The 27,029-nt window shown below is 38.8% G+C and overlaps 1 long non-coding RNA gene across 1 annotated transcript in view; it reads left to right on the top strand.

The window, feature by feature from the left end:
- Positions 1-12,553: 12,553 nt before the first annotated feature.
- The window catches only part of LOC104682838, a 557,507-nt gene continuing 543,031 nt past the window's right edge, over positions 12,554-27,029 (top strand). Inside the window, exon 1 of the long non-coding RNA XR_750739.1 lies at positions 12,554-12,705. This is a non-coding gene — a long non-coding RNA (uncharacterized LOC104682838). The remainder of the gene's footprint in view (positions 12,706-27,029) is intronic.

Here is a 27,029-nt window from a genome sequence, read left to right as displayed (position 1 = left end):
TATGTTGTGCTTTTTTGCAGGTCCTCCCTCTCTCTGTCTGTCTCTCTATCTGATAACTTCACTTCTAACAGAACTTTATAACTCACTTTGGCCATAACATTCTTAGAAAACCTTCCTTCATGAAGTCAGATTCCCACAACATCCTAGTTTCAATTTTACATTTACTTACTTGTTTAATGTTTGATCCATCTTTGTCTCACCCAGTAGACTGTGTGCTGTATCAGGGCCTCAATGCATCTGTTCTTCTTCATATTTTGGATTTTTAGAAGCTACCTCCAAATTGGATGCTTTAAATACATTAGAGACCCTCAAATTCAATGGGTTAACATGTGGTACTTTGTAATTGCAAAATGCCTTGATGTCATACATTGTGTTACAAAGCAATTCCGTGAGTTAAGTCAGTGTGATTTGCACTTTATAGACGGAGAGACTGGGATGTGACAAATGCCCAAAAGCCCAGTAATAAGGTATTAATGCCACCTTTCTAAATACACTTCAAGACACATAACTGTTAAGATACAACAACAAACTAATTTACCTCAATTTTAATTGCTTTATTTAGACATGAGTATGAAAGAGCCTAGAGGGGCTTGGAATCAAATCCAAAAAGAAGATTTATTCCTGTATTTAAGATCATCATCATCATCATCATCATCATCATCTTATACTATATAATTATCTTAGTGCTTTGGAACCCTTAGTAATAAAAGCCAATAATTCCATCATGGAAATGAAAAAGAATATTTTAAATTCTGTTTACTGTTAACTTGGTAATGGCTTTGCTCACTAAACTTGGTGCATATATGTAATAAGTGTTAAGTAAAATATGAAGTTAACAAAAGACTCAAATTAATGTTTTCTAAAGAAAATGTTAAGCAAATTTTACCATAGGAATTTTGTGTTGAAAATATTTTTCTAAGCAGTCGTCTGACACTCTGATAATCAAACAACACTTATAAGCCTACCAAGTGGTCATGTTGTCCCATTTCAGATTGTAGCTACAGGCCAGAACGTGAGAGAAAAGCTGCTGTTGAGGTCTGGCTCTATCAGGGTATTGATGCATGACCTTAGGAGAGGCATTTTACTTTCTGAGATTTTTTAATAAATGGGACAACAATGAAATGATTGTTTGAGTTTGCTGTGAAGAATACAAAACAGCATATCTGATAGCACTCTCTATCCACAGATTGTTGTAATGATGTGATACATATGTGGTTTTATTGAAAGAGATCTCCTAAACTACAGCCAAGCCCATCAAGTTCACTGAGAGCCGGAGAGAGCAAGGAGAAATGTAGAGGTTATTTTCCTTTTCATCTCAGGTAGAAAACTCAGGACCACTTAAGAGTTCTTTAGAACCCTCGTTACATAAGGTATCAAAAATGTTCACCTAAACAGTGAAAAGTTAAACCTCTCCTACCTGTTTTGTCTATGAAATGCATGCCACTGAGGTATTTGGTGACATTTTAAATCTAAATGTGTTATATTTTAGACACACAGCTGAATCAAGTCCCTAGTCCCTTAATTCCTGCAAGTGTCATAATCAGTTTATTTACATCTCCTCTGAAGGCCTTAATTTATTAGTTCTATTTTATGACTCTCATTTAGCAGATCAGTAAACAGATTCAGGGAGTTTAAGTGGCTTACAAACGTCATTCCTCTATAAATGCATTGCTGAATCTTCACAAAATTATACTAACATTTGTTTATTTGCTGTTCTTTGACTTAGTGAAAGTGTCAGTGGCATGAAAGAAACAAGAGTTCTAACTTCCAGAATGGGTGCCCTGCATATTCTCCTACCTATAAGCCAGACTGCTCCCTCACAATCACCCTGATTTTTCATGGTGATTCCTTATCCTTGACAAAGAACCTTTGTCTTTGCAACTTAAATTTCCTCTTTAAATCAACTGTCTTGTTCTCCCCCATGCCAGCTGTCGATTTCCTTCAGGCACCCTTTCCAGGACAATAAGAACATTTGTTTGAATCTCATTTCTAAATCTAGGGAATTGAGTGATACAAGAACCCTCTGTGAAACTGTTAATTCAGCTTCCTTCACCCCTAGTGCTGCTTCATTTTTACCAACACACACTGGCATTCTAGTGGGAAACAACTGCTAGCAATTTCAGCAGCCTATAGTTTTTGCCAGTGGAGAAATGGACTCCATCAATTCCAAGTCTCTGAGAGGACTTTAGTTGGCACAGTCAGGTGTGGATATCTACCTATGGCCCTAGCAACCATAGCTGGTGTGGGGAGGGGCCTCACAGAGCTCAGGTGGCTGGTGGGAAAGTAGTTTTCAGGAGGTGGAGGCAGTATGGAAGACAATTATATCAATGTCCATGGCAACTCCTGCTCCTTGAGGGCAGGCCATGCTCCCACCTGAAAATATTCTCTATTCAACCCTTTCCTCTATGTTACCATTAAGGCTCCCTTCAGTTGCTTAGAGAATAGTCTGTTTAAATAAATTATTCTCATCATGTGGTCTGAGCACCAGTGGGGAATCCCGAGACCCCTTCAGGGCATTCATGAGGTTCTTACTTTTCCAATAATATAACTCTGTAAGTCTGGTTTTTCTTCATATACTTAAACCAAAAGAACATATCACAGGAAATTGACTATGGAAATAGACATGATCATACAGTTGTTGTCTGTGTTCGGACGTCAAATATATTTGCAGAAAGGATAAAGCAATGTCACTCTTCTCAATACCTTTTATTTGAGAAAATAGAAGTTTTTTGACATCAAAACTTGGTACTATTTTATGTTAAACTTGGTATTTAACATAACGTGTGAATCACCATATAATGAGTGGATTATAGATATTTTAAAATTTATTTATAACTGGGGTTTTAATTTCTGATATGATAACTGTTGCTATGATACACATAAACAGAAGCTCTTTGGAGTCCTCTATGATTTATAAAACTGAAAATAAATACTGAAACCAAAATGTTTGAGAACCACTAGTTTAGATTATCTTTACTTACTTTGAAGTCAATAGAATTAATGGACTTTTAAATAAATATAGAAGGAAATATTACCCAGGTTTTTGAAATTCTTGCTGGGGAGGTAAATATATACCAACTTTGGTCAACTGATAGTGGCTTTCTGGAGGTCTGTTCAAAACAATCTGGGAAAAATGCTAAAATCGATTAATTGTGTTCATCATAGAGTCAGGAAAGCAGAGTCACCTTTGCCCTCTGTGGATCATGTAAACCTGTGATTCACAGATATAATAATAGTATTTCTTCAAGATGAAGATGCCTGTGGGTCTCAATGGAATTCACAAGGCCCTAATGTAAAAGCTACCTAAAAATGTATAGATTAATCATTGTATATGTAAATTAAGAGTCAGGCCTAAAAACTGTAATAATAAAAATAATGACAATAGTATGGCAATAGCTAAAATATATTTTCTTACTCTGCATCAAGCGCTTACGTGTGGGATGAAGCCACAGAAAAGCAAGGAAGTGACACAAAAGTAATAAGTTTGAAGATGTGATTTGATCCTGATATTCTGACTCCAAACTCAAACATCAGAGCCACATGACACTACCTCCATTTTCTGTAGTAGATTATGAAAATGGTTACAAACTTTTCACCTGACATCAAGAGGCAGAGCCTATGTATTCCTTCTCCTCTTAATCTTTGATTTGAATTATTAAATAAAATGCAGCCAAATGCCGTTTTTGTGACTTTTGAGGCTGAACCTTTCCTTTCACCCTTTGAATATCTTGCCCTGGCTACTGGGGTTAACCTATTGAAGAATGAGAAAGTACATAAAACAGACAGTTCTATCTAGGCCATCTTTGAACAGCATGCCCTCAACCAGTCTGGAAGCTGACTCCTGACACATGAATGCGCCCGGTTGAGACCAACCAACCCTGGCACAGATCAGCAGAACTGTCCAATTGAACCCAGTGCAAATTGGCAATGATAAAATTGTGAGATTAATACATGTAAGTCTTTAAGTTTTAGCATGACCTGTTATGCAGCCTGACTGATAAATGTCTCAAGAAGAAATAAAAATAGATGCTATATTATCTGATAAAATTTAAAAAGAAGAATAATCACATCCTTGAACAGTAGGAAAAAAGAAAGATGACTCTGTAGGATAAGAAATGTTATAAAAAGCTACAGGGCTTCCTTTGTATTTTCATGTGAGCTACCTGCCCTTACTCATTCTTTGATATAGTTTAATACGTGAAGGACCTGAAAGAAGCATAATTCAAAGAAGTCAAGATATTTTAAATTTGGGAAAAGAAAGAATTGAAGGATGGAAGAAGGAGTAAAAGTAGAAAAACAGGAGGAAAAGAAAAAAAATATTTAAATATGAAAGGAAGCAAATATCAACTTCTCTGTGTTATTTTCAGCATCTCCGGGTCTTTCAGGTTAGCAAGGGGGAAAAAAAAGTTTCTGCCTTGGGAAGAAAAATAGAAAAGAAAAATTTAGAGAAAATGTGCTGATGTTAGGTGTGCTTGGTTATAAAAGAGCGAGAGCCAGATTTGAAAATATGGCAAAGGCTAACTGCAGCTTTATGTCCTATATATAAATCCCCAGAGTGGAATTTTACTTGGGGATGACGGCACTTGTGGAAACGGCATCTTGGAATATAAAGAACAACCCTGGTATACACAGAGCAGACTCTCTTTTAGCTGGGCACAAATCATCCTAGAGGGGCCTCTAATCTTACCTAGTCAGTAACCTCAATCCAGAATTCGTAGTCACTTGTGACAAATTGAACACCAATTTGCTTATTTTCCACTCTTTGTTGCCTTTTTTAGTCCAACTAAAACATTCAGGGGGTTACGTTTGCCTTAAATACGCATATGAGAGAGGAATTTGATGTTCTTCTCATGTTCTGTCTTTCATGTGGACTATGTAGTTTCAGTTGTTCTGTATTAAACTATGTATGAAAAAAATGAGTACAGAGAAGTGCATTGATATAAATTGGGGAAACATCTCATGATGGTAGAGCATGGTCCCTCAAAAATCTTCTGACTTCTCCCTCAGCAGTTCAGTACAGGCTCAAATGTTAAGCTGAATTGATTAGAAGAAGAAAATGGGAAGGGTTTTCAGAGGCTAATTCACTTTCTCTTCTATAATATTGAACCTGCTATTGCTCTTTTACTAAAACAGAGTTGCCAATTTTATTATTAGAGCCTTGGTTAGAGATTAGCTCTTGTTGGGTGGAGTTGCTGTACTTTGAATGCAGGAGACCATGTTCTTTCTCTCTTTTTAAGTTTCATACGTGAAATTTTGGCGGAATATGCCCTCTGAGAAAGGTGACTATCTTCTTTAGCATTTCTATCTAAAAAAAAAATCCTAAGAACTTATCAAATTAAATCTTTAAAATTAAAATATAAGCTATTGCTTACTACATATACCATACTGGAGGCCAGCCTAGACCAAAGATGAGCTTTGGACAAACATATTCTTATTTAGTGATTTATGATCCAGTTTTAGGATGATTTTCAGCCTGAGTGAGCCTAGAATGTTCACTTGGTTTTAGGTAGATCCTGAGGCCTTGGGAATTTTATCTTGGCCTAGAGAATCAAGAATAGAAGGTCTCCTTCAAGGCAGTGGGGTTACACAATGACCTGTGTAAATAACTTAAAATGGTCTTGGTCCAGCAATGTGTTCTTATATGAGTTTGCCATTCCTTAGAATCATGAATATTCCATAACTAGCAGATTTGAAGAATGAAAATCACTCCAAATCTATTATGATACAAACTGACTAACTGGGAAGATTGCATGATATTTTCATGATTTAAAGATTAAAAAATAACTGCTCGATTTTAGTTTCCCTAATGGTGTCCTATATAATACTAAACATCCTAGAGATGCTATAGATATGAATCAATATTTTCTTCAGAAAGTATCCCTGTCTCCAAAACAGACTATTATATAATGTATATAAATATTTATAATTATATTAAATATATACAATTATATTTACAATTATATTCTTGGACAAAGCTAATTATTACAGAATCAATATAGATCAATTTTTAAATGTAATCTCAGATTCCATCTTTAATCCATCTTATAAAATCAAAAGTGTACAAAGTAGTACTTTGACTGGAAAACATGAACTCTTACTTTAGAGGCAAATATTGGCATGCTGAGGAAAATTCTACCCCTACAAATATCCAAGCTGAGGATTTGTGTAAAGAAATGGAAAATCTGGGGCAATATCAGACCCGAGAGCCGCAGCCATCATATCATCCATGAACAGTGAAGTCTTAAGCAAAAATGAGCACTGTATTTAAATATTTCTGAGTCAATTCCATGGATAAATATTTAGAGAAAAATGATTTTATAATGTGAAATTTTTATTGCAATTAACTGCACTCTCAGAGCTAGCGTAACAGTTTCATCAGAGTAAATTGATGAAGAAGAATTGTATTCTGTAAGTTCTGTCCTTTCATGTGCTGCAAATCAGGCTCCGTTACATGTTAAATATCTGTACGCTTCGTTTTGCTCATCCTTCCTCCCACAAAGCTCAGAGCTCAACTGATAGTTGCAGTAACTATCTCTAGCTCAGGGTTTTTTTGTTTCTTTGTTTTTGTTTTTTGGTACCATTATACTCATTCCCTCCCTTTATAGATCACCTGCTTCTTTAACTTCAGCAAATGCACAATTTAATCAACTGTTCACAAATTAGTATGTTGACTGAATCCCACATTTTAACTTTTGAGTTGGGTATTGAATTTTGTATCAAAAAAGTAAAAAGTGGTTGGGCATATACATATCCTTAGAGAATGTTTAGTCTGCTTTTTATCTCAGGTTCAAGTGTTACAAGCTACACATGGTCATTTGGATAGTGGAGATTTTAAAATAGCTCCTGACTACTTAACACATAAATCTGGTTTTGCTCACTCCATGAGAAAAGAACCTTCATTCTAGCTTATGAAAGTGTATACTATGGCCAACTGCTTCTGTCAGCAGAGAGATCCCACACTTCCTCCAATGATTCACTCCATTGCCCTATCTTCTTCCCTACAGTTTTAAAGCCCAACTATTTTGGTATAAGTTCTTTGAGATATGGAAAAGATTATGCCATCATGTTCATTTCTCATCCAATTGAGGTGTCTTTTATAAATAATTTCAATCCTTATTTTAGATTCAGGGGATATATATGTGCAGATTTGTTACATGAGTATATTGTGTGATGCTGAGGTTTGGGATACAAATGATCCTGTCACTCAGATAGTGAGCATAGGATCCAATACTTATATTTTCACACTTTGCTCCCTGTCTTCCTGCGAGTAGTTCTCAGTGTCTATTGTTTCCATCTTTAAGTTCATGAGAACGGTGTTTAGCTCCCACTTATAAGTGTGAACATGTAGTATTTGATTTTCTGTTTCTTCATTAACTGACTTAGGATAATGACCTCCAACTGCATCCATGTTGCTGCAAAGAACATGATGTAGTTTTTTATGGCCGCATAGTATTCCATGGTGTCTATGTACCACATTTTCTTTATCTAGCCCACCATTGATGGGCACCTAAGTTGATTTTATGTTTTTGCTATTGTGAATAGCACAGTGATGAACATATGTGTACATGTGTCTTTTTGGTAGAATAATTTATTTTCTTTTGAATATATACCTAGTCATAGGATTGTTGGGTTGAATGGTAGTTGTAAATTCTCTGAGACATCTTCAAACTGTTTTCCGCAATGGCTGAACTAATTTACATTCCCACCAACAGTATGTAAGTATTTCTTTTTCTCTGTAGCCTTGCCAGTAACTATTGTTGCTTTACTTTTCATAATAGACATTCTTTTTGTTTTGTTTTGTTTTGTTTTTTTTGAGATGGAGTTTCGCTCTTATTGCCCAGGTTGGAGTGCAGTGGCGTGATCTCTGCTCACCACAACCTCTGCCTCCCGGGTTCAAGCAATTCTCCTGTCTCAGCCTCCTGAGTAGCTGGGATTACAGGCACGCACCACCACGCCTGACTAATTTTGTATTTTTAGTAGAAACAGGTTTTCTCCATGTTGATTAGGCTGATCTCAAACTCCAGACCTCAGGTGATCCAGCCACCTCGGCCTCCCAAAGTGCTGGAATTACAGGCATCAGCCACCACGCCCAGCCTTTTTTGTTTTCCCTGACAGTGTCTCACTCTTATTGCCCAAGTTGGAGTGTAGTGGTACAATCTCGGTTCACTGCAGCCTCAAGTTCCTGGGCTCAAGTGATCCTCCCACCTCAGCCCTCCAAGTAGTGGGGACTACAGGCATACACCACTACATCCAGGGTTTTTTTTTTTTTTTTTTTGTATTTTAGTACAGATGGGATTTTGCCTTGTTGCCCAGGCTTAATAATAGACATTCTCACTGGTGAGAGATTGTATCTCATTGTGGTTTTGATTTACATTTCTCTAGTGCATAGCAATACTGAGGATTTATTTAAATATGTTTTTTGGCTGCTTATATGTCTTCTTTTGAGAAATGTCTGTTTATGTCTTTTGCTCACTTTTCAATGGGGTAGTTTCCTGATTGTGAAATTGTTTATATTGCTTATTAATTCTGGACATTAGATCTTTGTCAGATGTGTAGTTTATGAATACTTTCTCCCATTCTGTATGTTACCTGTTTACTGTGTTTATATTTATTATGCTGTGCATGGGCTCTTTAGTTTAAGTTAGAGATGGGAGTTTTAAGATTTGACAGTGGAGGAATACAAGAACAGTAGCCTTCAGAGAGGTCTGATATCATATAAGAACAGCAAAATACAACAAAAGATTCTGCATCATGAAGCTAAACATTTTCTGCTATAACTTCTGTATCATACCATGCCAGAAAGAGTGTAGATTCTTCCCAGAATTGAAACATGTCAAAAATCCATCCCATTATTTTCCTAGCCTCAGTGAGGCCCAGGAAAAGAGAGAGGTAGGTGAGAGTTGGAGAATCCACTGCAAGTGAAAAGAAAGTATTGGGAGGCTGGAGTAGATGGTACACCTGAGAATCAAGAAAAGAAAGAGTCAATGTAGAGCTAGCAAAGAGTTCCCTCTTTAAAAAGTTTAGGCTTCAAAAGAAAGGAATCTGATGTTTGGTCACATTCTTAGTGTCTGGTACTGTGCATGATACATCTTAGACACACAGCAAATAACGTTGAATTAACTATTTAGGTAAAAATAACAAAATAGATGTAGACTACATTTCTATTCAGTACAGACATGGACACTGAGCTCACATCTTTTTTTTTTTTTTTTTTTTTTTTTTTTTTCTCTAGCTCTGTATCCTTAATTCATCATGGCACAGGTCATTTGGAGAATCTGGGGAAAAAAACGGTATAAAACTCTTTCCCCAAAATGCAGCTACAAAATTTTGCCCTCATTTTGGGGCTCATGAATCCTCCAAAGCTCATCCAAAAAACTGATAATCCATTGTGGGGAGGGATTGGGAGAACAGTAATCTCTTCATACGTTTAAGATGCTAGGGACTTTCCACTCTACAATTTTATTCAAATAAAATATCAGTCTTTATAAGTTCCTCATAGAAATTGTCATTCTTTCTCATTTTTTCTCATGTTTCACTATACTAAATTGCTTTAAAATGGCTCATAAGCATGCACAGAAGTTAGATCCACATAGCTATGATAAAACATTGACATTTCTAAGTATGTATCGGAAAGCCACCTAGCCACCCAAACCCACAAAAATTTGTGGCCACATTGAGTGGTTCTAGATTGGTGTAACACTTTTTATACTCTTAAGATGTCTACTAGGATTGCAGCTAATGCCGAAGCTCTCTGTAAAAAAGGCTCTGGTGGGAAGGAGGCAAATACAGCGATGGACCATGTAAGCCAAGCTCAGCAGCAGGTAACGGATCTGAATGCAGCAGCACGTCACACTTGGATCTAATTTTTGGAAATAGTACCTGGCAACTCAAGAAGCAGAATGTACTTGCACTCAGGAGATATTCATTTATATAGCTATATCATGATTGTACAAGTCAAAGTGGAAAGAAAATAGAGACTTCAGAAAGCTATATAATTTTAGAGGAAACGATTTTGACATGTTTGACTTAATCATAAACTCCTAGGAGTGTTGTAACACAGAATTTTTAATAAAACAAGGGGAAAAATGCCTTCTAGTCTCCCCTGTTTGAATGAAGTCAGAAGTCAGGAAGGAATCTCTTGAGGCTGACTGCTACAAAACCATGGAATGGGTTCATAGAAGAGAAAGGTTCTCAATTGTGAAGTCTGTCAGAATCACCTGAGGAGGTAAAACCCATGTATACCTGCAGTTTCCCTCTTCCCTTTCCATAACCTGGGGTGAGGTTAGGAGGTAAATGCTGGACAAACTAAGGAGAAAAACAACATTTACTAGGTTTTATTGTGTACCTATTATGCATTTCACCTCTATCATATTCATATTGCATAAGAAATATTTTCCCTGGGAGAAAGTATAGCTTGCTGGTCAAACAGATAGACTTAGAAACCCAATGACCTAGGTTTATGTTCTGGTGCTCTCCCTTAGAAACTAGGTGACTTGGATGAGTTCTTTATCCTTTACATATTTCAACTCCCCCTCTTTAAAATGGAGATAGTTTTCATCTGAGGTTTTGGGTGATGATAGGGATTAAAATGGAAGAATTTAGATAAAATACGTGGAACAGTATTTGGCACACGGTGACCACTGAGCAAGTGCTGGGAATCCCTCTTAGGAAATTTTATAAGAAAGAAAATGGGAGGTTTAGAAGATGAAGTGGCAGGTAGCTCAAGGTCATGCAGTGATGGAGATTTTAAAATGAGTCTAGCACACTTTTATGCTGGGGCTCATACAATCTAACTTTGAGGTGGGAGGCTGGATTCACTGTCTTTTCAAGATCATGAGAGACTTTTGATTCTGTCATTTACTTAACACAGGAGAGCAGAACTCCACCGTCATTTTCAAATGAATTCCTTCTTGTGAATATGAAAATAAATAGTAAAATAGAATGTGGCAATTATTTATGTGAAAATCATCTTATTTAATATGAATAGTGTTTTTCTTGGCTTCTTTGCTTTAATCTTATGACTGCACACAAAAGAAATATAAACATTTTACAAATTTTTTTGCTGTGTACATTGGAAGAGTCAGGGATTTTCAAGATCAGGGCACAAAACCATATCTTGTGTTTATTTCATATTCCCTAGTAGTTCCCTTGTCCACTGCTCCTGAAGTTCAGGAAATATTGGTCACCATGATGGTCTACAACTGGTGTTGCGTAGTCTGTATCTTAGGGTTTCCTTGTTACCAATTCCTGACAAAATTGTCTAGAGATCACAGTTGTTCTACCCTAATATCCACACCTACCCCCAGCAACATTATCCCTGGGCACAGGGCTTCTGGGATTTTCCCTGGGCTCTAAGTTCTAAATTACTTTCCAGCCAGATATATTTCCTGTCTGAAACTTTGCTTCTGATCTTAGCTTAACTTTGCTTCTGATCTTGCCTTGAAGACTGAGACCTCCCCTTGCTTGCTACCAACTCCTGCCCAGGACAGACATAAATTCCATTTCCTCCTTGCTTTATGCCCCACACTGTAAGCTAAGGCTGTCTCTTCTATATCAAAAATCAGTCTTAAATAACCTATTCCTGGACAGAGGTGAGCACTCACAGAATCTATTTGATTCAATTTGATCCATTTCAATTTAATTCAATACAGTTCAAGTACTCTGGGCATTTGCTTTAAGATTAGTCCTACATTCAGCACTATTTGTCCATTGACCAAATAGAGGATAAAAATGCATAATAAGGATAAAATATCACATATCAATATAAATATTCTGTCTTTCTGTTCCTCTCAGTTTTAACTTTAAATAAACTCCCCTTATCTATTTTATTTCCCTACCCCTAGAACAAGCTCTCAGGCTTTTTAAGAGTCCTTGTCACATAAATGCAAGGATCTGGTTTGAGGTATCACCAGAGATCTGACAACTGCTTTGGAAACAGAGTAATAGCACGTTTTTCCCATGGGAGCTATGGGCAATTTGATTCATTTCACGTATTTGTGAGAGAGTGTGTGTGGATGGGGTGTTCGCCTCTAAAATGCAGCTGACAACGAGTATTTGCAAAAATTAAACTATCTCTATCAGTATGCATGAAATGTCATGTCAAATTTCACCTCTTAAACCTTGCTCCTGCTTTGTGGGCAGTAGATGTAAGAAGTGGCATATGCACACATCCATACCCATCTGCCCACACTCCCACGCTCACACATTTGGAATTTGCTCACAGGTTGCACACTGGTAAATATAAGACACATCTGCAAAATGTCTACACTAGTGACATCTGATATTCTTGTGCCAGTCACTTCCCCAGAGATGAGATTTACATAGCAACAGACCCAGCAGGGTCCATTACATTTCTCCTTACCCCTTCCTAGGGGCAGTGAGTGCCTATTAAGAAACCCCAATGGCTCTGTATATTTTTCTGAGTCATCACTTGCTCTTTCAGCTGGCTGCCTCACCAGTACTCCCTCATGCTTGATCTCTCTCTCTCTCGGGACTGGTATGCATGGCCACGCAGTGTTAAACATTCCACACTCACACTAAGGTTGGTGTGACAGCTGGGGACCAGGCAGAGATCTGCAATGTGGTGGCACTCATGCACCTGTTGTTGGTAGTGAACTTCTGGCTGCCATTCAGTCAGCAGCTGTTAACTACTAAGGTGCCAGGACAAAATGAAATGCAACCGAGAAGTCATGCCCCATCACAAAGGTATGGTCCTAGTCAAATACCTTATACTTAAACTGATATGATTTTGCATGTCCCCACCCAAATCTCATATTGAATTGTAGTTTCCATAATCCCCATGTGTTATGGGAGGGACCCAGTGGGAGGTAATTAAATCATGGGGACAGTTACCTCCATGCTGCTGTTCTCATGACAGTGAGTGAGTTCTCATGAGATCTAATGATTTTTTAGGGGGATTTTCCCTCTTTGGTTAGTACTTCTCTCTCCTGCTGCCATGTGAAGAAGGACATGTTTGCTTCCCCTTCTTCCATGATTGTAAGTTTTCTGAGGCTTCCCCAGCCATGGAGAACTGTGAGTTAATTAAATCTATTTCCTTTATAAATTGCCCACTCTTAGGCAGTTCTTTATTCCAGCATGAAAGTGGGCTAATACAGTAAATTGGCACCACAGAGAGTGGAGTGCTACTGCAAGGATACCCCAAAATGTGGAAATGACTTTGTAACTGGGTCACAGGCAGAGATTGGAACAGTTTGGAGGGCCCAGAAAAAGGCAGGAAAATGTAGGAAAATTTGGAACTGATACAGGATTATTTTGCTCCTTAGTTCAACTAAATCTGGGTTCTTGTCTTGCAACCAGGAAAAATTAGACATGAGGACACATTTCTGGGAGAGGAGAGTGAAATTCATTAAGTGAAAGGGGAGCTCTCAGCAAAGAGAGGGTTCCTGCCAGCCAACTCCCACCTCACAGATTGAATACCAGGCTACCACACTGAGCTGAACTGAGGGGGTCAAGCTGAGAAACTGAGGAGGCCAAGCTCTTCTCCTGCATAAGACATGGATTCCTAGTGGCCCCACCCCATTCCCACAGTGCATGTGGGCTTCCAGTTCATTGTGGGGATGCCCAGGCAAGCCCACTGTGCAGGTTTCTTTAGCTACACAAAAACATCTGGTGTAAACGCTTGTGGGGCAGGTCAGAGATTCTCTGGGGACCCTTCCTTGTCTGCCCTCTGCCTCTCCCAGAACTTCCTAGAGACTTGTTGAATGACTTTGACTAAAATGCTGGTAGTGATATGGACAATGAATTCCAGGCTGAGATGGTCTCAGATGGAAATGAGAAACTAATTGGGAACTAATGTAAAGGTCACTCTTGCTATACTTTAGCAAAAAGACTGGCAGCTTTTTGCCACTGCCCTAGAGATCTGTGAGACTTTGAACTTGAGAGATGATTTAGTATCTGGCAAAAGAAATTTCTAAGCAGCAAAGCATTTAAGAAGTGACAGAGCATAAAAGTTTTGAAAATGTGCAGCCTGACAATGCAGTAGAAAATAAAACCCCATTTTCTGGGGAGGAATTCAAGCATGCTGCAGAAATTTGCATAAGTATCAAGGAGCCAAATGCTAATTGACAAGATGACAGGGAAAATGTCTTCAGAGCATCTCAAAGACCTTCATGGCAGCCCCTCCCATCACAGGCCCAGAGGTCTAGGAGAGAAAAATAGTTTCCAGGACCAGGTCGAGGGGCTCCCTGCTGTGTGCAGCCTAGGGACTTGGTGCTTTGTTTCCCAGCAACTCCAGCCATGACTAAAAGGGGCCAAAGTACAACTCAGGCCGTGGCTTCAAAAGGTGTAAGCCCCAAGCCTTGGCAACTTCCATGTGGTGTTGAGCCTGTAGGTGCACAGAAGTCAAGAACTGAGGTTTGGGAGCCTCTGCCTAGATTTCAGAGGATGTATGGAAACTCCTGGATGTCCAGGCAGAGGTGTGCTGCAGGGGCAGAGCCCTCATGGAGAACCTCTGCTAGGGCAGTGCAGAAGGGAAATGGGGGTTGGAGTCCCTACACAGAGTCTGCACTGCGGCATGGCCTAGTGGAGCTGTGGAAAGAGGGTTACCATCTTTCAGACCCCAGAATGGTAGGTACATTGACAGCTTGCACCACATGCCTGGAAAAGCTGCAAACACTCAATGCCAACCTGTGAAAGCAGCCAGGAAGATGACTGTACTCTGCAAAACAATAGGACTGGAGCTGCCCCAGGTCTTGGGAACCCCCTCTTGCATCAGTGTTACCTGGAGATCATTTGGGATCTTTAAGGTTTAATAACTGTCCTATTGGATTTTGAACTTGCATGGGGCCTATAGCCCTATTTTTTGACAATTTCTCCCATTCATAATGGGTTTATTTACCCAATTCCTCTATCCCCATTGTATCTAGGCAGTAACTAACTTGGTTTTGATTTTACAGGTTCATAGGCAGAAGGGACTTGCCCTGTCTCAAATGAGGCTTTGAACTTGGAGTTTTGAGTTAATGTTGGAATGAGTTAAGAATTTGGGGGACTGTTGGAAAGGCATGATTGTGTTTTGAAAAGTGAGGACATGAGATTTGAGATTTGGGAGTGGCCAGGGGCAGAATGATATGATTTGACTGTGTCACCACCCAAATCTCATCTGGAATTATAGTTCCCATAATCCTCACCTGTCATGGGAGGGACCTAGTGGGAGGTAATTAATTCATGGGTGCAGTTACCCCCATGCTGCTGTTCTCATGATAATGAGTGAGTCCTCACAAGATCTGGTGGTTTTATAGGAGACTGTTCCCCTTTTGATGGGCTCTTCTCTCTTTGCTGCCATGTGATGAAGGATGTGTTTACTTCTTTTTCCACCATGATTGTAAGTTTCCTGTGGTCTCCCAAGCCATGCAGAACTGTGAGTCAATTAAACTTCTTTCTTTTATAAATTACCCAGGATCAGACACTTCTTTATAGCAATATGAAAATGGACTAATACATAAACCCTACCGTTAAAACTCTTCCCTTGGAGAATCACTGTTCACCTTAGCCTATTCATGACACTGATAATGTTTGCAATAAAAATCTGTTTAACTTTTTTTGACATGTGTCCTCCAAACATCTTGACTTTTGAACTCCCTACCTTCCACAGATAGTTCCCTAAGTATATACACATACATAAACACACATACATGTAGCACCCATTAACCAGAATTATGGGCAAATAATACTTGCATTTTCCTAAAGCTGGGTTTTCTTGATTACTTGAGAAGCATATATTATAGTAGCTACAGCTCATGACCTAGCAGTGACCTTCAGCAAGTTTAAAAATAGTGACTATCTTAACAAGTTGTTGTAAAAGTTCAATATAACAAAAGAACTAGACACAACATCAGGTTCCTTGTAAGCAGGTAATGAACATTAATTATTGTTAATTTCCTATGTAGACTATGTTTTTGGAAGTCCTAAATTATTCTTGTCAGTCACATTGTTTACTTTTTCCCTTCATGGTCAATTTTAAATATTTCTCTTTTTAAAGCTTCTGCCAAAATGATGTTTCTTATTAGTGTTAAGTCTAGGATTTATTTTTTGTCAGCAGGGTAACCAATGCAGTGACCTTCTACAAACCAGTCATAGATACATCTTGCTCTGACTCCAGCTGAGCTAAGGCTGGGCCTAGAGCACTAGGACTCAGCTCCTGCAGTGTCACCTAAGTTCGTCTTTACTAAGCTTGCATGCTTTTGGGAAAATAAAGGAGGAGATATCTAAAGCTCTGGACAACCTTGAGAAGCTCAATTTTTGTCACCCTGAAGAAAGTATAAGAATAGAGATTTAATGGAGCTGCTGCTGCTGGGTCTGTTGCTCTTGTAAGTCTCTCCTCTGGGGAAGTGAAGGGCACAACAATATCGGATGTCAGATTTTAAGGGAAGGGAGTATCTTCATCTCCTCTCCTGAACCACTAACTGAGAGTATCCATTGCTTGCTGCCAAAAGAAAGACATAGATAAAAACAAAACTGAAGGTAAACAATAAAGCAAACAAAACATGCAAACACTGAAGCCAAATCAAATCTTCTCAATTTAAACTCTGGGCTTAACATGCCTCCTGTTGTGTTTTGATATTTTTGGGGTCATAAAAAAGTAAAGAGGTTATTTTATTTCCAGGGCCTTATAAAGCCAGATGGTAGGGGCCTCATCTGTATTTTGGATACTTCTGGTATCCTCCACTGATTTAAGCCAGATTTAGACTCACCTCATACTAGGTTTAAAAAAAAAAAGTGTTCTAAACATATGAAAATAGAAGCAGAATGGCAAGGCCTGGACGGAGATGAAGCAAGTGGGGCATCTGCATTGTCTGAAAAATTTAAAAGGTGCCAAAAATCTTAGTAATTGAGGTAAACAATATTTTAAAGCAATATTTTAAAAAAAGAATGCAAAAAAATTGATGATGAACAAAATATCAAAATTTTAAATAAAGGCAAGATCAGCATTACTGAATATTTCTTTTACCTTAGACACTAAGATAGTTAGGCAAAGCACTGTGGGATGGAATTCAAATGTAGGAGTGATAGGAAAAAATTAGGTCAACAGTAAAATTTAATTGACAATTTCCATCAGACTAATGTTTATCAAGCTGATAAAATTCTAAGAAGCTGTATCTGACAGCAAAAATAGTTACTGAGAAAAATGTATAAAGAAACATCTTCCTAATTGTCTTAGCAAGCAAGATCAACATACATACTTTTCCCAAAGCAAAAGGGGACAGTGGGGTAGGAGAAAGGAAGATGTCTTGGATACCTGTTGTTACTTTTCATGCGATCCTTTAAACTTCAAGATGTCCAGAATTATTTTTATTATTTTATTGCTAAGCAAATGGAACTTGGAGAGTAATTATCAAATTAAAACTTATATAGGAAAAGAGCAAGAATTTAGCTCTAGAATTTGCTCTAAAATCTTTGTTATTTTTCCTCCACTCTATTTTGTGTGTGCCTTGGCTTTTTTATTTATAAAGTAGTAATAGCACTAATTCTTACCATTTCTTTTTAGTGCATAATGGTTGTAAACTCACTTTAAGCTACAAATACACAACAGAAATATAAAGTTTGTTTATTTTTTAATTCATTACCTATTTTTTGAGTATCAGGAAGTCAACTATTTTTGATCTGAAATATTTCAGGGTTGGGGAATAAGGAAGCTACCATTTTGATATTAAGGTTCACAGATTTGCAGGTCCTAAACACTTGAGTTCAGTAGTCTCAATTTTCCTTCTATCTCATGTTGGAAACAAAAATGTAGCTGCTTTATTTCTAGAATACACTACCTCGAATCGATTATGAAGGCAGATAAGACATTATCTAGGCAATTTTCCAAATTTTTGCTGTTTCTTTGCTCCTAAGAGATTTGGTCCACAGGTAAAGATAAATCATCATATCTTAGAAGTTTACCCCACCATTTTTCCTTTTTATTCCCCACTTTACCAATACAACAGAGTTTCTGCAGTAGGGTGACTATCAATATTCCCTGGAGTGTCTCTTGAATGAGTAGTCAGACCTTACTCTAGATTTCATGGCAGCTGGAAATGGAATCTGTGTTTCAGATGATGAGCACTGGCTTTTCTGATTTGGTGATAAGTTCAAATTCATAGCAGGATTGTGAGGAATGCTGCTTCAGTTGCACAATTTGCTTATATTTAAATAACTTATCACAGCATATTTGAAGTACAGTCTTTTATAACAAATATCTCTAGTAGGTAGTTTATTATTTATTAATTTAATGACTTAAAATTTCCCGATAAAAGATTTAGTGCAAGAGAATGTCTAGCATTGCCCAAATTATTACTAATTGGTTGCTAATAGCTGTTACACTGGCTATGTGTATAATTATGTAAAATTATACTGATGGCCTCAGGTGAGCCACTCTTTGGGAATGGAAATATACTTGAGCAAGCAGAAACAAACTCAGAGTACTCAGACAGGTTCTTTTAAATATGTTATCTCCCTTGACCCAAACTCTTTCAGTTGAAGAGGAGAGTTCCTATGAAGGTCTAACTTTTGATGTTGTTTTGAAAATGCATCTTCATAGGAAAAAGTATCGCAAACTAGGTAAATGGTTAAAAGTGTGGGCATCAACATCAGATACCCTGGCTGTACATTTTCACTTCTTTACTTTCAAGAACATCTGTTGTAACTTTGGACAAGCTATTTTACCTCAGTGACACTTGCTTGCCTCACATAAAAAATACAGTTATGATATCTAATAGTGTTGTTGTGAGAACAAATGAAATCATATATATGTGATGGAAAAAATATTAATAAAGAAATGCTCAGAGATGTTGTCTCCCCACCCCAGTCTACCAGCGAGAATGCTTTCGTTGCTAAGCCAGCTTTCAAATCTTAGATTCCTTCTGTGTGATCTGTCCCTGCTAGAGAAACCTTTTGTGATGCAGAATAATCCAAAAGAGATTGAGCCTAAGACTCAGGAGGAAGATGGGAAGGACTTAAAGAAATGAAGTCAACAGATATGAAAGAAAAAAGAAGTAGGCAAGGAAGGAGAGTGTAGAATGGGAGTCTGGAGAATGTACAGATGCCAAGAGTTAAGAAAGTAACAAAAGCAGCTACCAGAAGTTTGTATTTGTTTTCTTTGAGGGACTGAAAAAAGAATTTGGCTTCTTATTTTATTTTATTTCATTTTTGACTGTTCTACTTTGAAACTTTGCATATGACCTTACTAAGTAACCTATTTAGTGCCCTTAATAACATATGATTAGACATGTAAGGTGAATATTATTGAACATGGCTCATAGGAAATCCAAAATAAACAAGAACTTTTATAGTAATAATAATAATATAAGGATGATGGTTATATCTGGAGGAAAATTCCAGCAAAAGCTTCATTGAATAGGCATGTCTTATTAACATATCATTACAGAGACTTGTATAATTGGAGCACTTAGAAAAAAATGAATATTTTGTCATCCCTTTCTTATGTGGATCACCTCAGAAAATATATTTCATTAGAAAAACTATTAGAGTAGCTTTCCATTCCTAATGAGATAAAAATTAACATGAACTGCTGACCTCTCCCTTAAATGAACCCTGGAGAAATTACAAAAATAAAGGAATGAGAGACATTTTGGGAAATGTGAGGCCATTACTGTGCCTTGGTTTATATGTGTGTGTAGATGTGTGTGAGTGTGTGTATGAATGTGTGTGTGTGTGTGTGTGGTGTGATGGCATGGTCTGCGGACTTAAGGCAATTGAGGAACTAGACATTTAAGAGTCTATTTCTTGACCTCTTCTCACAGAAATTGCAATGGCCATGTTGTTGGTGTTGAGTGGACAACATAAAAACAGCACAAAAAACGGCTAGGATGAGGGTTGATGAAAATATTCTTTAGTATTTACTTCTTTAGTATCTTTCCTCCAAATTTCGTGGGTGGTGGATTAGAATTATGAAAAATACCTCTTTACGATATTCTTTATTTTTCTCTAAAAATTTAAAGATGATCTTCTGACTGACAGAGTTGCATTTGAGAGTGGTAGAGAGAGGAACACACACAGTCGTTCTGTGGAGTCTTGGGCCTATTTCTTTTTTTTTTTTTTTTTTTTTTTTTTTTTTTTTTTTTTTTTATTATACTTTAAGTTCTAGGGTACATGGGCATAACGTGCAGGTTTGTTACATATGTATACTTATGCCATGTTGGTGTGCTGCACCCATCAACTCGTCAGCACCCATCAATTCATCATTTATATCATGTATAACTCCCCAATGCAATCCCTCCCTCCTCCCCCCTCCCCCCTCCCCATGATAGACCCCAGTGTGTGATGTTCCCCTTCCCGAGTCCAAGTGATCTCATTGTTCAGTTCCCACCTATGAGTGAGAACATGCGGTGTTTGGTTTTCTCTTCTTGTGATAGTTTGCTAAGAATGATGGTTTCCAGCTGCATCCATGTCCCTACAAAGGACGCAAACTCATCCTTTTTTATGGCTGCATAGTATTCCATGGTGTATATGTGCCACATTTTCTTAATCCAGTCTGTCACAGATGGACATTTGGGTTGATTCCAAGTCTTTGCTATTGTGAATAGTGCCGCAATAAACATACGTGTACATGTGTCTTTGTAGTAGACTAATTTATAATCCTTTGGGTATATACCCAGTAGTGGGATGGCTGGGTCATATGGTACATCTAGTTCTAGATCCTTGAGGAATTGCCATACTGTTTTCCATAATGGTTGAACTAGTTTACAATCCCACCAACAGTGTAAAAGTGTTCCTATTTCTCCACATCCTCTCCAACACCTGTTGTTTCCTGACTTCTTAATGATTGCCATTCTAACTGGTGTGAGATGGTATCTCATTGTGGTTTTGATTTGCATTTCTCTGATGGCCAGTGATGATGAGCATTTTTTCATGTGTCTGTTGGCTGTATGAATATCTTCTTTTGAGAAATGTCTGTTCATATCCTTTCCCCACTTTTTGATGGGGTTGTTTGTTTTTTTCTCGTATATTTGTTTGAGTTCTTTGTAGATTCTGGATATTAGCCCTTTGTCAGATGAGTAGGTTGCAAAAATTTTCTCCCATTCTGTAGGTTGCCTGTTCACTCTGATGGTAGTTTCTTTTGCTGTGCAAAAGCTCTTTAGTTTAATGAGATCCCATTTGTCAATTTTGGCTTTTGCTGCCGTTGCTTTTGGTGTTTTAGACATGAAGTCCTTGCCCATGCCTATGTCCTGAATGGTACTACCTAGATTTTCTTCTAGGGTTTTTATGGTATTAGGTCTAACATTTAAGTCTCTAATCCATCTTGAATTAATCTTCGTATAAGGGGTAAGGAAAGGATCCAGTTTCAGCTTTCTACTTATGGCTAGCCAATTTTCCCAGCACCATTTATTAAATAGGGAATCCTTTCCCCATTTCTTGTTTCTCTCAGGTTTGTCAAAGATCAGATGGCTGTAGATGTGCGGTATTATTTCTGAGGACTCTGTTCTGTTCCATTGGTCTATATCTCTGTTTTGGTACCAGTACCATGCTGTTTTGGTTACTGTAGCCTTGTAGTATAGTTTGAAGTCAGGTAGCGTGACGCCTCCAGCTTTGTCCTTTTGACTTAGGATTGTCTTGGCAATGCGGGCTCTTTTTTGGTTCCATATGAACTTTAAAGCAGTGTTTTCCAATTCTGTGAAGAAAGTCATTGGTAGCTTGATGGGGATGGCATTGAATCTATAAATAACCTTGGGGAGTATGGCCATTTTCACGATATTGATTCTTCCTATCCATGAGCATGGTATGTTCTTCCATTTGTTTGTGTCCTCTTTGATTTCACTGAGCAGTGGTTTGTAGTTCTCCTTGAAGAGGTCCTTTACATCCCTTGTAAGCTGGATTCCTAGGTATTTTATTCTCTTTGAAGCAATTGTGAATGGAAGTTCATTCCTGATTTGGCTCTCTGCTTGTCTGTTGCTGGTGTATAAGAATGCTTGTGATTTTTGCACATTAATTTTGTATCCTGAGACTTTGCTGAAGTTGCTTATCAGCTTAAGGAGATTTTGGGCTGAGACGATGGGGTTTTCTAAATATACAATCATGTCATCTGCAAACAGGGACAATTTGACTTCTTCTTTTCCTAACTGGATACCCTTGATTTCTTTCTCTTGCCTGATTGCCCTAGCCAGAACTTCCAACACTATGTTGAATAGGAGTGGTGAGAGAGGGCATCCCTGTCTTGTGCCAGTTTTCAAAGGGAATTTTTCCAGTTTTTGCCCATTCAGTATGATATTAGCTGTGGGTTTGTCATAAATAGCTCTTATTATTTTGAGGTACGTTCCATCAATACCGAATTTATTGAGCGTTTTTAGCATGAAGGGCTGTTGAATTTTGTCAAAAGCCTTTTCTGCATCTATTGAGACAATCATGTGGTTCTTGTCTTTGGTTCTGTTTATATGCTGGATTACGTTTATTGATTTGCGAATGTTGAACCAGCCTTGCATCCCAGGGATGAAGCCCACTTGATCATGGTGGATAAGCTTTTTGATGTGCTGCTGAATCCGGTTTGCCAGTATTTTATTGAGGATTTTTGCATCAATGTTCATCAGGGATATTGGTCTAAAATTCTCTTTTTTTGTTGTGTCTCTGCCAGGCTTTGGTATCAGGATGATGTTGGCCTCATAAAATGAGTTAGGGAGGATTCCCTCTTTTTCTATTGATTGGAATAGTTTCAGAAGGAATGGTACCAGCTCCTCCTTGTACCTCTGGTAGAATTCAGCTGTGAATCCATCTGGTCCTGGACTTTTTTTGGTGGGTAGGCTATTAATTGTTGCCTCAATTTCAGAGCCTGCTATTGGTCTATTCAGGGATTCAACTTCTTCCTGGTTTAGCCTTGGGAGAGTGTAAGTGTCCAGGAAATTATCCATTTCTTCTAGATTTTCTAGTTGATTTGCGTAGAGGCGTTTATAGTATTCTCTGATGGTAGTTTGTATTTCTGTGGGGTCAGTGGTGATATCCCCTTTATCATTTTTTATTGCATCTATTTGATTCCTCTCTCTTTTTTTCTTTATTAGCCTTGCTAGCGGTCTGTCAATTTTGTTGATCTTTTCAAAAAACCAACTCCTGGATTCATTGATTTTTTGGAGGGTTTTTTGTGTCTCTATCTCCTTCAGTTCTGCTCTGATCTTAGTTATTTCTTGCCTTCTGCTAGCTTTTGAATGTGATTGCTCTTGCCTCTCTAGTTCTTTTAATTGTGATGTTAGAGTGTCAATTTTAGATCTTTCCTGCTTTCTCTTGTGGGCATTTAGTGCTATAAATTTCCCTCTACACACTGCTTTAAATGTGTCCCAGAGATTCTGGTATGTTGTATCTTTGTTCTCATTGGTTTCAAAGAACATCTTTATTTCCGCTTTCATTTCGTTATGTACCCAGTAGTCATTCAGGAGCAGGTTGTTCAGTTTCCATGTAGTTGAGCGGTTTTGATTGAGTTTCTTAGTCCTGAGTTCTAGTTTGATTGCACTGTGGTCTGAGAGACAGTTTGTTATAATTTCTGTTCTTTTACATTTGCTGAGGAGTACTTTACTTCCAATTATGTGGTCAATTTTGGAATAAGTGCGATGTGGTGCTGAGAAGAATGTATATTCTGTTGATTTGGGGTGGAGAGTTCTATAGATGTCTATTAGGTCTGCTTGGTGCAGAGATGAGTTCAATTCCTGGATATCCTTGTTAACTTTCTGTCTCGTTGATCTGTCTAATGTTGACAGCGGAGTGTTGAAGTCCCCCATTATTATTGTATGGGAGTCTAAGTCTCTTTGTAAGTCTCTAAGGACTTGCTTTATGAATCTGGGTGCTCCTGTATTGGGTGCATATATATTTAGGAGAGTTAGCTCTTCCTGTTGAATTGATCCCTTTACCATTATGTAATGGCCTTCTTTGTCTCTTTTGATCTTTGATGGTTTAAAGTCTGTTTTATCAGAGACTAGGATTGCAACCCCTGCTTTTTTTTGTTCTCCATTTGCTTGGTAGATCTTCCTCCATCCCTTTATTTTGAGCCTATGTATGTCTCTGCATGTGAGATGGGTCTCCTGAATACAGCAGACTGATGGGTCTTGACTCTTTATCCAGTTTGCCAGTCTGTGTCTTTTAATTGGAGCATTTAGTCCATTAACATTTAAGGTTAATATTGTTATGTGTGAACTTGATCCTGCCATTATGATATTAACTGGTTATTTTGCTCGTTAGTTGATGCAGTTTCTTCCTAGCCTCGATGGTCTTTACATTTTGCCAAGTTTTTGCGATGGCTGGTACCGGTTGTTCCTTTCCATGTTTAGGGCTTCCTTCAGGGTCTCTTGTAAGGCAGGCCTGGTGGTGACAAAATCTCTAAGCATTTGCTTATCTGTAAAGGATTTTATTTCTCCTTCACTTATGAAACTTAGTTTGGCTGGATATGAAATTCTGGGTTTAAAATTCTTTTCTTTAAGAACGTTGAATATTGGCCCCCACTCTCTTCTGGCTTGTAGAGTTTCTGCCGAGAGATCTGCTGTTAGTCTGATGGGCTTCCCTTTGTGGGTGACCCGACCTTTCTCTCTGGCTGCCCTTAAGATTTTTTCCTTCATTTCAACTTTGGTGAATCTGGCAATTATGTGTCTTGGAGTTGCTCTTCTGGAGGAGTATCTTTGTGGCGTTCTCTGTATTTCCTGAATTTGAATGTTGGCCTGCCCTACTAGGTTGGGGAAGTTCTCCTGGATGATATCCTGAAGAGTGTTTTCCAACTTGGTTCCATTTTCCCCCTCACTTTCAGGCACCCCAATCAGACGTAGATTTGGTCTTTTTACGTAATCCCATACTTCTTGCAGGCTTTGCTCATTTCTTTTTCTTCTTTTTTCTTTTGGTTTCTCTTCTCGCTTCATTTCATTCATTTGATCTTCAATCGCTGATACTCTTTCTTCCAGTTGATCGAGTCGGTTACTGAAGCTTGTGCATTTGTCACGTATTTCTCGTGTCATGGTTTTCATCTCTGTCATTTCGTTTATGATCTTCTCTGCATTAATGAGTCTAGCTGTCAATTCTTCCACTCTTTTTTCAAGATTTTTAGTTTCTTTGCGCTGGGTACGTAATTCCTCCTTTAGCTCTGATAAGTTTGATGGACTGAAGCCTTCTTCTCTCCTCTCGTCCAAGTCATTCTCTGACCAGCTTTGATCCGTTGCTGGCGATGGGCTGCGCTCCTTTGCAGGGGGAGATGCGCTCTTATTTTTTGAATTTCCAGCTTTTCTGCCCTGCTTCTTCCCCATCTTTGTGGTTTTATCTGTCTCTGGTCTTTGATGGTGGTGACGAACTGATGGGGTTTTGGTATAGGTGTCCTTCCTGTTTGATAGTTTTCCTTCTGACAGTCAGAAGGACTCTCTGTTGGTCTGTTGGAGATTGCTTGAGGTCCACTCCAGACCCTGTTTGCCTGGGTATCAGCAGCAGAGGTTGCCGAAGATAGAATATTGCTGAACAGCGAGTGTACCTGTCTGATTCTTCCTTTGGAAGTGTCCTCTCAGGGGTGTACTCCACCCTGTGAGGTGTGGGGTGTCAGACTGCCCCTAGTGGGGGATTTCTCCCAGCTAGGCTACTCAGGGGTCAGGGACACACCTGAGCAGGCAGTCTGTCCGTTCTCAGATCTCAACCTCCGCGTTGGGAGATCCGCGGCTCTCCCCAAAGCTGTCAGACAGAGTCGTTCGCGTCTGCACCGGCTCCCACTACTTCCCCTGTTGGTCTTCAGCTGTGCGCTGTCCCCAGAGGTGGAGACTACAGAGACAGGCAGGCTTCCTTGAGCTGCTGTGAGCTCCACCCAGTTCGAGCTTCCCAGCGGCTTTGTTTACCTACTTAAGCCTCAGCAATGGCGGGCGCCCCTCCCCCAGCCTCGCTGCTGCCTTGCGGATAGATCGCGGCAGACTGCTGTGTTAGCAGTGAGGGAGGCTTCGTGGGCGTGGGACCCTCCCGGCCAGGTGTGGGATATATTCTCCTGGAATGCCTGTATGCTTACAGCGCAGTATTGGGGTGGGAGTTACCCGATTTTCCAGGTGTTGTGTGTCTCAGTTCCCCTGGCTAGGAAAACGGATCCCCTTCCCCCTTGCGCTTCCAGGTGAGGCGATGCCTCGCCCTGCTTCAGCTCTCGCTGGTCAGGCTGCAGCAGCTGACCAGCACCGATTGTCCGGCACTCCCTAGTGAGATGACCCCAGTACCTCAGTTGAAAATGCAGAAATCACCGGTCTTCTGTGTCGCTCGCGCTGGGAGTTGGAGACTGGAGTTGTTCCTATTCGGCCATCTTGCTCCGTCTTGGGCCTATTTCTTGCCCTCTATTAGGACGCGGACCAAGGCCAGATCTTTGACCTATTACATTGTATATTATCATGGAATTGGCACCCCAGACCAATATGACTAGACACCTGAAGCTTACAAATTCTTTACAAAAAAAAACTTTAAATGCATGGTGATTTAAATACAGCAAATATAATTTTAAAAGGGCAGATATTGGCAATGTGAAGTTAGGAAATTTTAAATTAATAGAAGTATAAGTATTTTGGTATCAAATACTTAGTATATAAAATAAAATGTTCAATAGATGATATAATTACCAGAGAGAACACCACTGAAACATGGATTGGTAAGGTGAAAGATGTGATGAAAGAATTATTTTAGAAGATAGCAGGACATTATAAAAAACAAACATAAAATGAAAGGTAGGAATTGTTGCAGTAGAAGTGCCATCAACTGATGTCTATGTTCCAGAGGAATCAAAAATGGAGGACTGGTGTCAGTGATTTGCTTACAACCAGTAAAACATGGCAAAAGTGGCACTTCTTGTATCTTCTGATGCTAAGTCAACAAAAGTCTTGCAGGTTCTATCTTAATCTCTTTGAATGCCTGTGCTCTAGATGTTCCCTCTCCAAAACCAGTCACCAAGTGAGAGAGATATTTCAAACCTCATTTAAGAGCTCTGGTCAGTTGTTCCAGTTGATCTCAACCTTTCAGCAATCTTCTTGTGGTAGTAGACTTATGAGTGAAGAAGACATCTTGGAAGCAGATCTCTCAGCCACAAATCTGTCAGCCTC

Source organism: Rhinopithecus roxellana, chromosome 1, assembly GCF_007565055.1.
Source record: "Rhinopithecus roxellana isolate Shanxi Qingling chromosome 1, ASM756505v1, whole genome shotgun sequence".
NCBI classification, from domain to species: domain Eukaryota; kingdom Metazoa; phylum Chordata; class Mammalia; order Primates; family Cercopithecidae; genus Rhinopithecus; species Rhinopithecus roxellana.
The sequence above is the reverse complement of the archived record's forward strand: the minus strand, read 5'-3'. Positions and strand labels throughout refer to the sequence as shown.